The sequence below is a fragment of the Colias philodice genome, chromosome 25 (genome assembly GCF_061535455.1).
Source record: "Colias philodice isolate Cphi_HAF_F1 chromosome 25, ilColPhil1 Martin Lab GWU primary, whole genome shotgun sequence".
NCBI lineage: Eukaryota > Metazoa > Arthropoda > Insecta > Lepidoptera > Pieridae > Colias > Colias philodice.
The window spans coordinates 6,077,589-6,093,573 of record NC_143110.1 but is presented as its reverse complement, the minus strand read 5'-3'; the positions used below and the strand labels follow the sequence as shown (position 1 = coordinate 6,093,573).

Below are 15,985 nucleotides of genomic sequence, written 5' to 3'. Positions count from 1 at the left end.
TGATGGTATTCAGAAATACTGTATTAATTGAAAAAAACTCTTAACTAACTACATAGACAATAAAATTTCCTAAAATTATAAGTAATTCATATGTTTGTAAGATAAGTGATTGATGGACAATCTGGTTTGAAAAATCACATATTTGAGCCAAACAGCGCACGGACCGCGTACACGGCCTTAAGTAGATTGTATGTAACTTAATGACACGAAGCCCCAATAATTGAATCTCATAATCCCGAGAAAGGGTAATACAACACGCTACATGAACTTGATACCTTACGGTTATTCAACAAGTATTGATAGAATATACTGTAATATAGTACATATATACAGTGACCGCAGCCCGTCAAACCGCAACTATTGTGGGCACCGGTCGTGTCTTGTCACATCTGTTGAAGGTTCGAGATGGCCGTCCTTGACTGGCTAGCATTTTATAGCACCTTTGAACTTTTCGCGCCATTCTCTATGGTCTGATGTTCTAAATTTAAACGCTTGTGGAGCAATGGCCAGTGACATTTATGTGATGTAAACTGTTATATTAATTAGTTGCGTAATGCATTGGAAAATGATAAAAACGCTTTGCTTGATATGGATTTTACATTATAAACGGTGCTATGCGATCCGTATCAAAAACAATTTTTTGCATTATGTCTTCCATGACTCACCTTTCATCACGTCTGTTGCTAATTCGTCGTGACTCGCCATAGAATACAAAATGATCATAGACAAGCTAATAAAAATAAATAACCGGTTGAAAAGTAACATAATTGCTAAGTAAAAACAAGACATCACCATACTGGAACATAATTTATATTGTTGTGTTTTAAAGCGCTCGCATATACTTCGCAAATAAAATAAAATATTAAAACTGTGTAGATATGTTGCTGCATGCCTGAATTTTTAAACTGTAACTAGTATGCAGGACGTAGTTATTTGTAAAGTTTAATCTTTGCAAATATAATGTACTAGCTTTCCGCCTGCGGCTTCGCCCGCGTTTTCAAAGAAAAACCCGCAAAGTTCCCGTTCCCGTGGGATTTCCGGGATAAAACCTAGCCTATGTTACTCGTGGATAATGTAGCTTTCGAATGGTGAAAGAATTTTTAAAATCGGTCCAGTAGTTTATGAGCCTATTCATTACAATCAAACAAACAAACAAACAAAGTTTTCCTCTTTATAATATTAGTGTAGATGTAGATAGTGTAGACTACTGAGTGGGTAGAGGAGTGAGTGGGTAGAGGAGTGAGTGGGTAGAGGAGTGAGTGGGTAGAGGGAGTGGGTAGATGGAGTGGGTGGGTAGAGGCGTGAGTGGGCAGAGGAGTGAGTGGGCAGAGGAGTGAGTGGGCAGAGGAGTGAGTGGGTAGAGGAGTGAGTGGGTAGAGGAGTGAGTGGGTAGAGGAGTGAGTGGGTAGAAAAGTGAGTGGGCAGAGGAGTGAGTGGGTAGAGGAGTGATTGGGTAGAGGAGTGAGTGGGTAGAGTGAGTGAGTGTGTATAGGGAGTGAGTGGGTAGTGTGAGCGGGTGGGTAGTGTGAGCGGGTGGCTAGCCTGAACGGGTGGGTAATTCACTCACACTACCCACTCACTCACACTACCCACTCACTCACAATACCCACCCACTCTGGGTACCTCTACCCACTCACTCCTCTACCCACCCACTCACTACCCACTGACACTACATACCCACTATCTCTACCCACTCACTCCCTCCCTCTACACACTCACTCACACTACCCACCCGTTCACGCTATCCACTCACTCACAATACCCACCCACTCTGGGTATTGTGAGTGAGTGGGTAGAGTGAGTGAGTGTGTAGAGGGAGGGAGTGAGTGGGTAGAGATAGTGGGTATGTAGTGTGTCAGTGGGTAGTGAGTGGGTGGGTAGAGGGAGTGAGTGGGTAGAGGGAGTGAGCGGGTGGGTAGTGTGAGCGGGTGGCTAGCGTGAACGGGTGGGTAGAGTGGGTGTGGTTATTTTTTTTTTATTTTAGTGGATAGAGGAGTGAGTGGGTAGAGAAGTGAGTGGGTAGAGGAGTGAGTGGGTAGTGTGAGTGAGTGTGTAGAGGGAGGGAGTGAGTGGGTACAGATAGTGGGTATGTAGTGTGAGTCAGTGGGTAGTGTGAGTGGGTGGGTAGAGTGAGTGGATGGGTAGCGTGAGTGGGTGGGTAGAGGGAGTGGGTGGGTTGAGTGAGTCGGTAGGTTAAGTGAGTGGGTGGTTGAGTGAATGAGTGGGTGAGAGAAAGCATTTTCAAAACATGTGAATGTGTTTCTTAAATGGGATCCTAAAGTATGTTGTATGATACTTATACAGGGTGTCAGTGAGTGGGTAGAGGAGTGAGTGGGTAGAGGAGTGTGGGTAGAGGGAGTGAGTGTGTAGAAAGAGTGAGTGGGTAGTGTGAGCGGGTGGGTAGTGTGAGCGGGTGGCTAGCCTGAACGGGTGGGTAATCCCACTCCCTCTACCCACTCACTCCTCTACCCACTCACTCACACTACCCACTCACTCACACTACCCACTCACTCACAATACCCACCCACTCTGGGTATTGTGAGTGAGTGAGTGAGTGTGTAGAGGGAGGGAGTGAGTGGGTAGAGATAGTGGGTATGTAGTGTGTCAGTGGGTAGTGAGTGGGTAGGTAGAGGAGTGAGTGGGTAGTGTGAGCGGGTGGCTAGCGTGAACGGGTGGGTAGAGTGGGTGGGTATTGTGAGTGAGTGGGTAGAGGAGTGAGTGGGTAGAGGGAGTGGGTAGGTAGTGTGAGTGAGTGGGTAGAGGGAGTGGGTGGGTAGTGTGAGTGAGTGGGTAGAGGGAGTGAGTGGGTAGTGAGCGGTGGGTAGTGTGAGTGAGTGGATAGAGGAGTGAGTGGGTAGAGGACTGAGTGGGTAGAAGAGTGAGTGGGTAGAGATAGTGGGTATGTAGTGTGAGTCAGTGGGTAGTGTGAGTGGGTGGGTAGAGTGAGTGGATGGGTAGCGTGAGTGGGTGGGTAGAGGGAGTGGGTGGGTTGAGTGAGTCGGTAGGTTAAGTGAGTGGGTGGTTGAGTGAATGAGTGGGTGAAAGAAAGCATTTTCAAAACATGTGAATGTGTTTCTTAAATGGGATCCTAAAGTATGTTGTATGATACTTATACAGGGTGTCAGTGACTAGCATATAACGTTTTGTATTTGCGCCAAACAAGCATAATTTGATACATTATAAATAGCTTAATTTCAGTAAATTATGAAAACAGTTATATTTTTAGTTCGGACATAGTACAATATGATTTAATGGATGAAAACTTTTTTAAATCGATTCTAGCTTACTAATCACTTTTACTTCGGGTCGATAGTTAAAAAAAGTTGCTGTAGCTTTAAATTATGTATCAAAAGAGTTTTTACTGATTCTCGGTTTTTAGTCGGAAACCATGAAATAACAATAAGAGTAGGGCATGCAGAACCGAGTCCGGTTCCAAGTTTCTGAAACCCGGTTCCAAATTGATCTCAGAACCGGGTAGAACCGGGTTACCCGGTTCTTTTATAATACCTAAGAAAAAAATACGAAATTAAACAAAAGTAACTGTAAAAGTACCTGATGGGCCTTTTATTTTACGCGGCTTGTGTCTTATTTTATTAAATTAATAAAGAAACAAAATTTCAATACTTCTTTTTATTTATCAGTCTTATAAAAGTACCTTGTTATCATAATATCACATATTATAAACTTAAACCTTATTCATTCCTTATTCATAAACTGTAAAGCAAAAAACCGGCCAAGTGCGAGTCGGACTCGCGCTCCGAGGGCTCCGCACAAACCTATTTTTTATAATGTTGTAACTTTAAAATTTATGTTTCTAACATTTTCTCCTTTATCTGTGTTATAAGACTTTACTTTTACCAAATTTAAAGGCTCTGTGTTCATGAGAAGTACCCTGTAGGTTTTGAGTCCCATGCGAATGTCGAAATTTGCGGAAATTTTCAGCATTTACGGCTGTATCTTTTGATGCGTTGGCTTGTGAGTTTGACTTTTTCACAGCACTTGATGCTTGACCGAAGACTTGAGTATTCGATATAAATTTCAGCTTGATACCAAAAACAAAAACATGACTGGATCATTATATGAAACAGTAAAATCAACAGCTTTTCAAAGTAATACACCCGTGGGAAACTTATAGCATCTAAGGTTAGACAACCAATCAGAGCCACGCTTGAGGCGTGGCACGAAAATTCGCGATGCACGTGATTCTGACGTTGCCAGATAGAATAAATTTGTTAAAATAATGCAGCAAAATATGAATAATACTTTATATTTTAATATTTTGGTCGGAACCGGGAGAACCGGGTTTCATACTATTCAGACCCGGTTCTCAATAACATAAAAAAAACCCGGGTTTACCCGGGTTTTTCGGAACCGGGTAAACCCGGGTGCATGCCCTAAATAAGAGCTATTACGCACTGTCGACCAGTCGCTGGCGACTCAGTCGCCGGCGACTGTGACTTACTATAGTTTAAATAGGGGCTTGCGCACTTAGTCGTCAGTCGTCCAGGAGTAAGTCCGGCGACTCAGTCGCCGGCGACTGGTCGACAGTGCGTAATAGCTCTAAAGCTGCATATCTCAGAACACGCAAGCGTTGCGTATATTTTTATTGTTGTATTGTTTGTGCGCCATGTGTCACCGATGCGGGCCGATGGGTGTTCTAACTCGCATATTATTAACTAGCTGTTATTTCTGACTTCGCTTACTTGATGACTTTTAATACGAATAGAGACTATATTTTATCGAAGACCTTACGTGGGAGTTACATGATGATAATGATATAGGTACCATATTCAAAATTTGTAAGGAGTAGTTTTGTTTGGAGTAAATTTAAGACCGACTTTGATATGAAATTCTTAAACCTATAACATGTAACTATGTATTTAGTAATCAGCTGTGCTATAAGTATTAAAAAGTTATCAATAGTTGAATTTTGATGTAGCTCTTACTTTTCCGTAAACTCCAATCTGAATGAAAAGCATAAAAATAACTATATTTTGTTATTGATTTATTCGAAAGCGTTTCTAAATTAACGTCTAAGGGTTATTAGTTATTACTGATGGTATTACTTACGTAAGGATTTCATAGAACTGCAAATATAATTTCATAGATCTGTACTTGAAGGGCCTCAAACATGTTCTTGTAATTAGTAGTAGTAAGCAAAGGGTGATATATTTTGTATAGCCAAGTGTTTTGAGGGTATAAATTAATTGTCAACACACCCTCTGGTACTTCAAATTATATGAGACACTTTTCATTCGGAGTAGTTTTTAATTATTTTAATGATGCCAAGAGTTAGAAAGCTGTACTGTATCCATTGAAAGAGTTCATCCGATGTTATTGTTTGTTATCCAACCGTGTTTACAGAAGAATTTTATACCAACATCTAATGTATAAAATCCTCGTGACGCGGTGTTTGATGTTGAATTCCACCGAAACGGCTTGACCGATTCTTATGAAATTTTGTGGGCATATCGGTCTGAGAATCGGCCAACATCTATTTTTCGTACCCCTAAGTGATAAGAGTAAGGCATAACAATATTTACTGGGAAGATGTTGCACGACTCATGATGCGAAGCATCAGAGAGTGCTTTACACAGACATGTATCAAGATAGACTAAGCGAGTGTATGTACTTCCCGTGTCCAAACTAAGATTATGAAACTTACTTGACGCTGGCCTACACTCAGTCCGCGCTTGCAGTTCGCCAAGGAAAGACGTGAAGCTGAATAAAGTAAAATGCCGAATTACGCCGTTATAAACTGTAGAAACTCCACAGCTGTGAGTGGCCGAGTTAGCAGAGATGTTTCCTTCCACCGGTAAGTAATTTTCTAATCAGAATATGCACTATTTATTTTAAAATCAAATAAAGAATATCTGTGGAAAACGATCGTGACAAACACGGATACCAAATCATACGAAATGATTCGGAATACATTGCGGCTTTTACTTGGCACGGTAAAGATCGAGTCGTATGATAACAAGCAATGAATAGCGTCTTCTCATTTTTCTGTTCTCATTTTTCTGTCCAATTTTGTGGTTAGTGATGTTCATTTGATGCAACAGTTCTCGATTCTAATCGATTTTATAATCGAACAGAAAAATGATAATTTGAAGGAGCAATTTTTCAGAAAAAAAGGCATAGATTTTTTTTGTCAAAACTCCTTATTGCTTAGACTATGTTTGTTTTTTCAGTTTTCCAAGTAACCCGAACATAAAAGAAAAATGGATTGATGCAACGGGACATAAAGATTGATTGATTGACAGTTTCATTACTTTCTTTCGATGGCCTCTCTAGTACGTAGTACACGGTAACTCAATGGGCATATGTAAGAAAAAGCTAAAACACATTAGTTTACTTGTTAGAATATTAAAAGGTTTATAAATTTATTTTATCATTCCTCTGTCTATGGTAATTATCATTTTTCTGTCTTGAATCGATTTAGTAATCGATTACGATTCATTTATTTAATTACCTCTTAGACATAGATCTAGTTTGATCTGATTTCTTTCGATTTACTTCGATGGGATAGGACGATACTAGAATCGCCGCGCGAGTGGCGTCCTAATCGATTTAGCGTAAAATGAAATTACCATCACTAAAAAGCGCTCGTGACGTCATAACGCGTCAAGGTCAGTACAAAAAATATGACACGCTTGGTTTTCATACAGATCGCGGTACTTGCGTAGTCTATCTATGTCTGTGGTGCTTTACGATCGAAAAATTTTTTTCGCCTCATTTTTGCAGCTATTCTTATTATTATAGCCTTGTTATTTCACGGAATCAAGATATTTTGCATACTATTGTCGAGATAATTTAATGGAGATTAATCCCATACTTTTTAAAAATTGATTTACTTCAATAGAATTGGAAAAAATCACCGAAATAGGTCAAAAAATTTTCCTGTCCGTCATGTGTGAAACCTGAAAACACTATAACTTGTGAAAAAATCATCATTTGAGTTAAAATTTTTTTTTAAATATTCTAATCGACGATTGTAGGTCACTGAATGCGAATGATTAATTAATTCAGTGTCGTTTAATTGCAACTAATAAAAATCGATAACTACAATAAGTTTTTTTTTTTTTATATATATTTCATAATTAAATGAGCATTATGAGTCGTGCACTTTTGGATTTTCCAAACTTTTTTTTATAAATATTATCCTTAGTTTAAAACTTATCCTACCATAAAAGCATGAAAATGGAACTTACGAGAGCAAATGCAATGACAGAAAAGTGCATAAGATTGCTCAAATCGTTTCTCAGTGGCTTTGAACTTAGTTAATTGTCTAGAAAATAATGTTCAACGCTAATCATAATAATGCGAAGGTGTAATATTTAATCTCGTAGACGATTTCATAAGTTTACGGTACGGTAACCAAGCCTAACGGGTAATCAAAAGGCCAGACTGAAAGTAAGGAGGTATTTATATAACTTAGGGCTTGTTTCACAATGAAGCATGTAAAGCTGTGTGCATCTGCAATGTGGAGTTCAGTTGCCCGTTAAGGATGTGTTATGGATACTAAAAGTTCGATATTGTATTATGAAAAATTTCGAAGCTCTTTCCTAGATTTGTTCAGGAAAGGATATTATTCGTTACTAATTATGCTCGTAGGTATATGTAAGAGTTTTTCATATCTTTGCATAATATTTTAATCCGATTGAGTTATCCAGGATATTATCATATAATATTATTCGGCAATAACTTTTGTATTTTAAGAGCTCCGTCACGCTGGAACCCGCTTTAAAAAAAACCTTACTTTTTTTCAGCCTATTTTACCTACAAACGATGCTAATAAATGTAGTATAGGTCAATTTTTTGTAGTCTTATTAGTTACTTAAGTAACATCATTGATATCGTTCGAAGTAAAAAATATAAATAATAGCGTGTTGATTAGTTTTGGAATGGGTTCCAAATTGATTGTAGTTTATTGTAGTGGCAAGAAAATTCTTTATTTGCGTTGTTTTATCTCAAATTATTGCAAGAAGGTCACAATAACAAGATTTTAAAAAATAAATAACACTTGTTCAAAAACTACAAAGTACGATGCCAATAAATGTAGTATAGGTCAATTTTTTGTAGTCTTATTAGTTACTTAGAAAACATCATTGATATCGTTCGAAGTAAAAAATATAAATAATAGCGTGTTGATTAGTTTTGGAATGGGTTCCAAATTGATTGTAGTTTATTGTAGTGGCAAGAAAATTCTTTATTTGCGTTGTTTTATCTCAAATTATTGCAAGAAGGTCACAATAACAAGATTTTAAAAAATAAATAACACTTGTTCAAAAACTACAAACGATGCCAATAAATGTAGTATAGGTAAATTTTTTGTAGTCTTATTAGTTACTTAGAAAACATCATTGATATCGTTCGAAGTAAAAAATATAAATAATAGCGTGTTGATTAGTTTTGGAATGGGTTCCAAATTGATTTTAGTTTATTGTAGTGGCAAGAAAATTTTTTATTTGCGTTGTTTTATCTCAAATTATTGCAAGAAGGTCACAATAACGAGATTTTAAAAAATAAATAACACTTGTTCAAAAACTACAAACGATTTTTACGTTTTACGAATAAAATCTACAGATTCAACCCTAGAATCTGAGGAAAGTCTAAGATCGAGATTAAAGATTGTTTACACCGATCGATCGAAACGTCAAACGCGTGAGATATGTTATTGACACGCTCAAACTGCCATTTTTGAACAGAGGTCTATCTGTAATCTGTGATCCGTCCTCCCACAGATAGATTGGTTTTTGAGATTGCAATTTCGATCCACGGATTGTTTATTGGCACACTTAACTTAAAATCCGGATCACATTTTCGATCGAAAATCTGCAGATATTAGATTGGATTGAATATTAATTTCGGCCGTAAGTAACTAATAAGACTACAACAAATTGACCTATACTACATTCATCAGCATCGTTTGTAGATAAAAATAAATAAAAAAGAAATATTTTTTTGCTCTTGAATCACTATAAACGCAGTATAAGGCTTTCGATGAACCAATTTTTAGTCTTCAAAAAGCTCTACAGTTTATAAAATCGTTTGTATTATACGATCCTTCAACTGTATCGTAGCTGTTGTTAAAAATACTAACAATTACTCTCTGATTATTGATTAACAATTTTCAATTATCAAAAAGTTTTACACTTTCAGAAATTATAATTAAAAATTCAACTCATTTGCAGCTCAAGTTTTCAATACTTACGAAAGTCCGTGTATAGTTGGCTGTCATTATTTTTTAATACGAAAAACAGCACATACTTGTAAGTCCAACGATTTTGAATTTATATTTTGAGGTATAATCGATGCTACATTTACTGTAGGCACTATAGTAACTGTAAACTTGTGTACGAACGCTTATATTTAATCGGTAATGTCCATATACATATAAAGGTATGCTGTCGGAAGACAAACTGTGAAACTACGAACGATTTCCTTTTCTATTTTCTAACGTCTTAAAATGTATCACTCTATCAAACACTAAGTAGATTTATTCATTCGCACTTATAATCAGTAATAAGCAAGACATACAAATATAAAGGTACTGTGACAATTGTTCATATCGTTTGTAGTTTTTATGCCAGTGTCATTTTATTATACCACTACAATTTGGCTAGTTTTATCTGATTTTTCTTGAAGTTATTTTAGAGGATAAATTATTTTACCAGTACTACAATAAACAATAAATGACAATATTAATTCCAATTTTTTATATTGCACTATTTTGAGTTTTTTTTTCGTTTCGGATGGAATTTATCCATTATTTCATTTTAATTACTTTTGTCGTCTCAGCAGTTTCGGATTATTAAGTGACTTTGTAACATTGAACAGCAAACTACTGAACATTAAAGATATCCAACTCTTTTTTTTTAACATATATCATGTGCAATTTAATGTACACTAAATTACGAAACTCCCACACGCAAACACAAACACGCACGTGTGCGAAGATGTATGTATGAGCATGAATATTTTTTTTTCTAAAACTACAAACGACACGAAATCCAAGGCTAATAATTGTTTTGAATATATTAACTTATTGAACACTAAATTTTTTGTTTTTTATTGCTTACAGGGGTTCAGCAGCCACTACAAACATATGAGTTTAGCTACAATCAACTATATTGTTTGTAGTTTTTGAACAACTGTTATTTATTTTTTAAAATCTCGTTATTGTGACCTTCTTGCAATAATTTGAGATGAAACAACGCAAATAAAAAATTTTCTTGCCACTACAATAAACTACAATCAATTTGGAACCCATTCCAAAACTAATCAACACGCTATTATTTATATTTTTTACTTCGAACGATATCAATGATGTTTTCTAAGTAACTAATAAGACTACAAAAAATTGACCTATACTACATTTATTGGCATCGTTTGTAGTTTTTGAACAAGTGTTATTTATTTTTTAAAATCTTGTTATTGTGACCTTCTTGCAATAATTTGAGATAAAACAACGCAAATAAAGAATTTTCTTGCCACTACAATAAACTACAATCAATTTGGAACCCATTCCAAAACTAATCAACACGCTATTATTTATATTTTTTACTTCGAACGATATCAATGATGTTTTCTAAGTAACTAATAAGACTACAAAAAATTGACCTATACTACATTTATTGGCATCGTTTGTAGTTTTTGAACAAGTGTTATTTTTTTTTTTTAAATCTTGTTATTGTGACCTTCTTGCAATAATTTGAGATAAAACAACGCAAATAAAGAATTTTCTTGCCACTACAATAAACTACAATCAATTTGGAACCCATTCCAAAACTAATCAACACGCTATTATTTATATTTTTTACTTCGAACGATATCAATGATGTTTTCTAAGTAACTAATAAGACTACAAAAAATTGACCTATACTACATTTATTAGCATCGTTTGTAGGTAAAATAGGCTGAAAAAAAGTAAGGTTTTTTTTAAAGCGGGTTTCAGCGTGACGGAGATTATTTTAAGGGCTGATTTTTCAATCCTTGGTTAAAAGTTAAAACTTATTCGTCGAATAACGTATGACTCTACCATTTAAAAAATTAATTCTAATTGCCCGTATTTGAAAGTTTATAGGTATTTAATCGTGTAATACTGAATTGGACGGATAAGTTTTAACCAAGGATTGAAAAATCGGCCCTAAATGTACCTAAAATCTACGATATTCGGTTGCTATGGTAAGGTAATAAGAAGAATTGTCTATGTTAGGTATCCATGTTACCTTGCAATTAACACTTTCAAGCTTTACAAACGTATTATGTATATCCTTTTTAATTTGAAGTTATTTTATAAAGAAAGGCTATGTTTCTAAGGACGTAGTTATTGGTGCTTACAGAGATGTTTATTACCCAGCCAGGTAACTAGATTACCGTCTTTGGATGTAAAGAGAAACTAGCTTATATTCTGTACTCTTTGAAATATTATTATTATTCAGGTATTCTGAGCTCTAATAACAATTTAAGGAAATTTTTTCGTGTTTAATATTTTGGTTAAAAACATGTTTATGTAATAAACATTAAAATATTATTCAACTTTATTGATCGGAATTCTAAGCTATCCAAAATAACAACACAATTGAGAAAACACGAAGTACCAACCAGTAATTTATATTCAAAGCAAAAAGCTTACATCCAGTTACCGAAATAACTCTGCTTAATTATTTGAAACTTAATTCCCATGTGATACGGTCCAAATTTCCGTGAACAGTGCGCGTGATTCACAGTTTATCTTGACAGTCGTTCAACCTCTCACATCTTGCTATTTTCGATCTTTGGTTATGGCACAATAGTTCTAAATAGAGCTTTACTGTATAAGGAATAAAGTCTAATTTTCAATACATCGTGGAAAGCTTGCGAATTTACTATTAATTACTGATGCTTCGTATAGTATACAAATAACAAACCCCTTTTAAATTAAATTTAGATTTACACATGTACCTAACTTTGTAAAGCAAATATTGAAGTAAGAGCTGAAGCTTACGCGAGTTAACTTTTAATTGGTGTTTATAAGTCCTTTGAGTTCTGAAAAAAAAAACATACATTATTTTGCTTCAAATGTCAACTTTTTTCATAAAATCCCGGTTAAAAATGCAACCACATCCGCCATGCGGTGCAGTTGAACAATAATTGGTTTCTCAGAAAGAAACTGAGGTTGTTTATGAATAAGTAAAATTCTGTATTATGATCTGTGATTAGATAACTGGAAACTTATACGCTATAGAACATATTTCCTCCTTCATGCAAGGGTCATTGCACTTTGTATACGTATTGAATTTAACGTCGAAAATTGGTAGTGATTTGTCTGGCTTTTTGTGATCCTCAAACTAGTAAAGGAGAACTTTTAATCAAAACCTAGTTTCTGATGTTTGTTTTATCAACTCACTTTTCTGAGTCTGACAAGTTTTGAAACAAAAACTGTAGGTTCCTACTTTTTTAATCGAATCTAGTCGTCTTGTTCGAAGAGGAATTAATCCAATTAAATTTTCTAGGTTAGTGAAAAAAAAAATGTTTATTTTAATATACGAGCATCCGAAACGCGTATTCAATAACAATAAAATATAATGCATTTTATACAAAAATGGGGTCGAGGCTTTTCCTATAATAACAAAAGTTTTAATAAATCAAGCATTTTAAAACAATGCCGATTCGGTCAAATCACACTGAGAGAAAAAATTTCGGCGTAATTAATAACAATGTTATTAAATTGCGTTATTATCAAATTTTATCAATCCCTATGTATTTTTAATGAAAACTACAAAAAATTTAATTTCAAGTACAGTTTGTTAATTTCGTAATATAATACCAATAAACGGGTTTTATTAAATGTCGAAATTAATATTCTTTACTTGGGATTGTAGGATTTTACATGTATTAATAAATATTCCTTGAATTTGTAGGTACTGTACTAATATCAAAAGGTACAGATTAGTTATGATTATAAAAGAGTTTTACTAAAATGACCGATTACAAAAAACTATAATATCTAATATGGCATTTCTTATTTCTATAATTCGTGAACTTGTAATTAGAACTAGTTTTATTTTTCCCTCAAGAAGTAAACTATTATTTGTCATTATAGTTATGGCTTTTAGTGTTTATATATAGGGTCAACCGGGGCAAATGCAACTATGGGGCTATGGCAACTAGTTATCATAACTAATTTATTAGAGTTGTTGTAATAAATCGCCACCTATGATTCAATAGCTCAACGACTAATAAATCTTACAAGTAATAGATGGTGCCCCTACGATGAAAACTATTTGATTGATAGGCCATTGTGTCAAACCGCTATTTTGAAGTTGGTGTGCGTAAAAACAGGTGTCGAGTTTTGCAGACAAAAAAAATGTTTAGTTGTGATTTTTTGCAGGTGTTTTTGATTGGACGCGATTATCACAAGCCGTTAAGCATATTTCATTTATATTTTTAGTGCGTTAGTTGACTCTATTTTGTGTTATTGATGCAGTTACAATTGCCTCATGAAAATTTCACTGTGGGGTTATTGCAACTGTGAGGTTAGTTACAATAGCCCCTTATATTTTTGTATGAAACTAAAAACACTAGTGATGTGACAGTGTCGATATTTTTATTATGTATCCTTCTTGGTAGTCAAAATATATTTTCTTTATGATTAATTAAAGAAGAACCATCGATTATTTCTTCGATATTATACCCAGAGACGGGTTCATAAGTAAAATTCAAATTAGATAAAGCGTGGTTAAAGAATATAAGTAACTAAAAACGATAGGTAGGATAGTTCTGTGATTGTTCAAGTAATTTTTAGTAAACGGTTGATTAACTAATAAACGTATTTTGTTTGGTTTACGTTTTTAACAATATTTAACACAAAGAATATTATTTGTTCTGACCAAAAACTAAAATTGACTTAGTAGGTAGTACACTGTTATTTTTTTTTGTTGCGATTTAAAGTGGTAAATCAAAGTAGGTACATGAGTTTTTCCTCTAAATAATGCGGCGCCATCTACGATCACAACGTTATTGTATAGATAACGTTATTGTATATATATATATATAGAATAATAAAAATATATCGATGAATAAGTTTTTTGCATTCCCCACACTAATTCTCTAACAAATAGTTGCATTTGCCCCACAATCAGAAAAATAAGATTTTTCCTGAAAACTCGTTCTTGCTACACGGTAATCCAGTTCAAAATCCTATGAATAACATGAAATCTCATAAATATATTCTATATTCGTTGTTTTATATGAAATAGAAGAAGAGCTATGGCAGTTAGTTGCATTTACCCCCGACTAGGGGTTAATGTAACTTTTTCTACCAATTTTAGGAAATATTCTCACTACCAGTTATTTATAAGACTACTGTATTGCTTGATTGGTTGAAAATAATCTTGAATAAATACAAAAATCACTAAATGGGTCAAATAAATGACCAAATATAAAAGGAGATAACTGCAACCGATCAAACTTGACACTTGTTATTTTTTAGTTGCATTTGCCCCGGTTGACCCTACCATTTATTGGAATTAGTAAAGTTTACTAGTAACAAGATACATGCCTACTATGATCTGCCGGCGGCCGGAGCAACCGGGACGTTGCTGCTCAATTGCTCATTTGCTTAGCGTCAGTGAGCGCACGTGTGTTTAACACACAAGTGAAAATAATTTGTGCAGTGCAAAAACAATTGAATGACTCGAATAAGAGAATACTCATGGATCAATTAACCAGTGAGGTGGGGATTGCAGGAGTATGTAACCCAATTTCGTGGTAAGTACCTAATCAAACTACATAAGTAGATAATTAGAAGCTAGATAGTTTTATTTATTCTTTGCACCCCAGAACACAGTACCAAACTATTCTTTGTCAGAACAGTCGATGTATTAATGTTCATAATATTACCTTATTCATACTTAAAGTAATTTGGTATATTGCGTTGTCTAGATGGAAGAGTGGATTCTGGAACACTCAGAATTTTAACCAACGATGAAATAAGTCAGTTGATCAGTAAACTAAAACCGTTCACTATTTCATACTAAATGTAGGAGAGTGTTTAATGTAAAATTTTCGGATACTTCACGTTCTATTTTAAAAAAAGTTATTATTAATGCCATTTTACTCATTAGGTTAAGTACTTTCGATATCAATTTAAAGATTTTTGATGCAATCGCCTGTGCACACTTAACGATTACACCCTGTAGATATGATGTACACTTATGGTCTTCTTTTAGTCATCATTCAAATCAGTGTTATTATTTTAGGTTCTGAAAACTTTGAAGTCGTCGATTGATGGTAGAGCAGTTGCGTAGTCGTGGAATTATCGAGAGGGCCCGTTCACATTCCTTGACAAGAACATTATCTTCGTCATCGAATTCTGATGTAGCTCCATTAATACGATTGCCAGCAGCATCAGCAGGTAATGTATATTTTAATGAAAAGCGAGTTTGTTTACTTTTACGGGTATTGCTGTTTTCAATTTAAATGATAAATGATTCCTTTCAGAATCCAACGAAGAATTAAGGGAGAAAGTCGCATGGCTGCGGAATTCCTTAGAGCCATAGCACCTAGTGGAAGAGAAGTGGGTGGCCACAGCGGCATTGAGACTGAATACAAACTACTTGGCTGGTGGCAGTGTTGTTGCCTAAAAACTAAAAAACTAAAAATTCAGCATCGGTTGGGCAAGTTGTTTGTTCTCATGAATACTATCCCCAGGATTTTTTAGTTTATTACTTAAAATTATGTTGTCAATGATTATTTTTTGGTTAATTAGAATAAAGTTGTTTCAGGAAAATATCAAATTTTATTTAATATGTCCACCTATCTGCAAATGAAGATTTCGAACAATTTTTCTCTATTACTTATCTGAACAATTTTAAAAAACAATAAAGTTTTGAATTACATTAGTTATTAGAGCTTCGTATAATAAAAAGAAAGTTGATCGAAATCATCAATATGTAAAAGTAATTAGTAACGTTACTATACTTATACCGCTAAATTTAAA

General features: G+C 34.7%; 1 protein-coding gene and 1 long non-coding RNA gene across 3 annotated transcripts in view; both read left to right on the top strand.

Annotated features, from left to right (window-relative positions):
* Positions 1–15,985, top strand: part of LOC149477432 (uncharacterized) — a 72,037-nt gene that overhangs the window by 9,448 nt on the left and 46,604 nt on the right. The window lies entirely within an intron of this gene.
* On the top strand, positions 350–5,113 carry LOC149477434 (uncharacterized). The gene is made up of 3 exons (XR_016317655.1): positions 350–962; positions 3,126–3,405; positions 4,567–5,113. It is a non-coding gene; the product is annotated as an uncharacterized LOC149477434 (long non-coding RNA).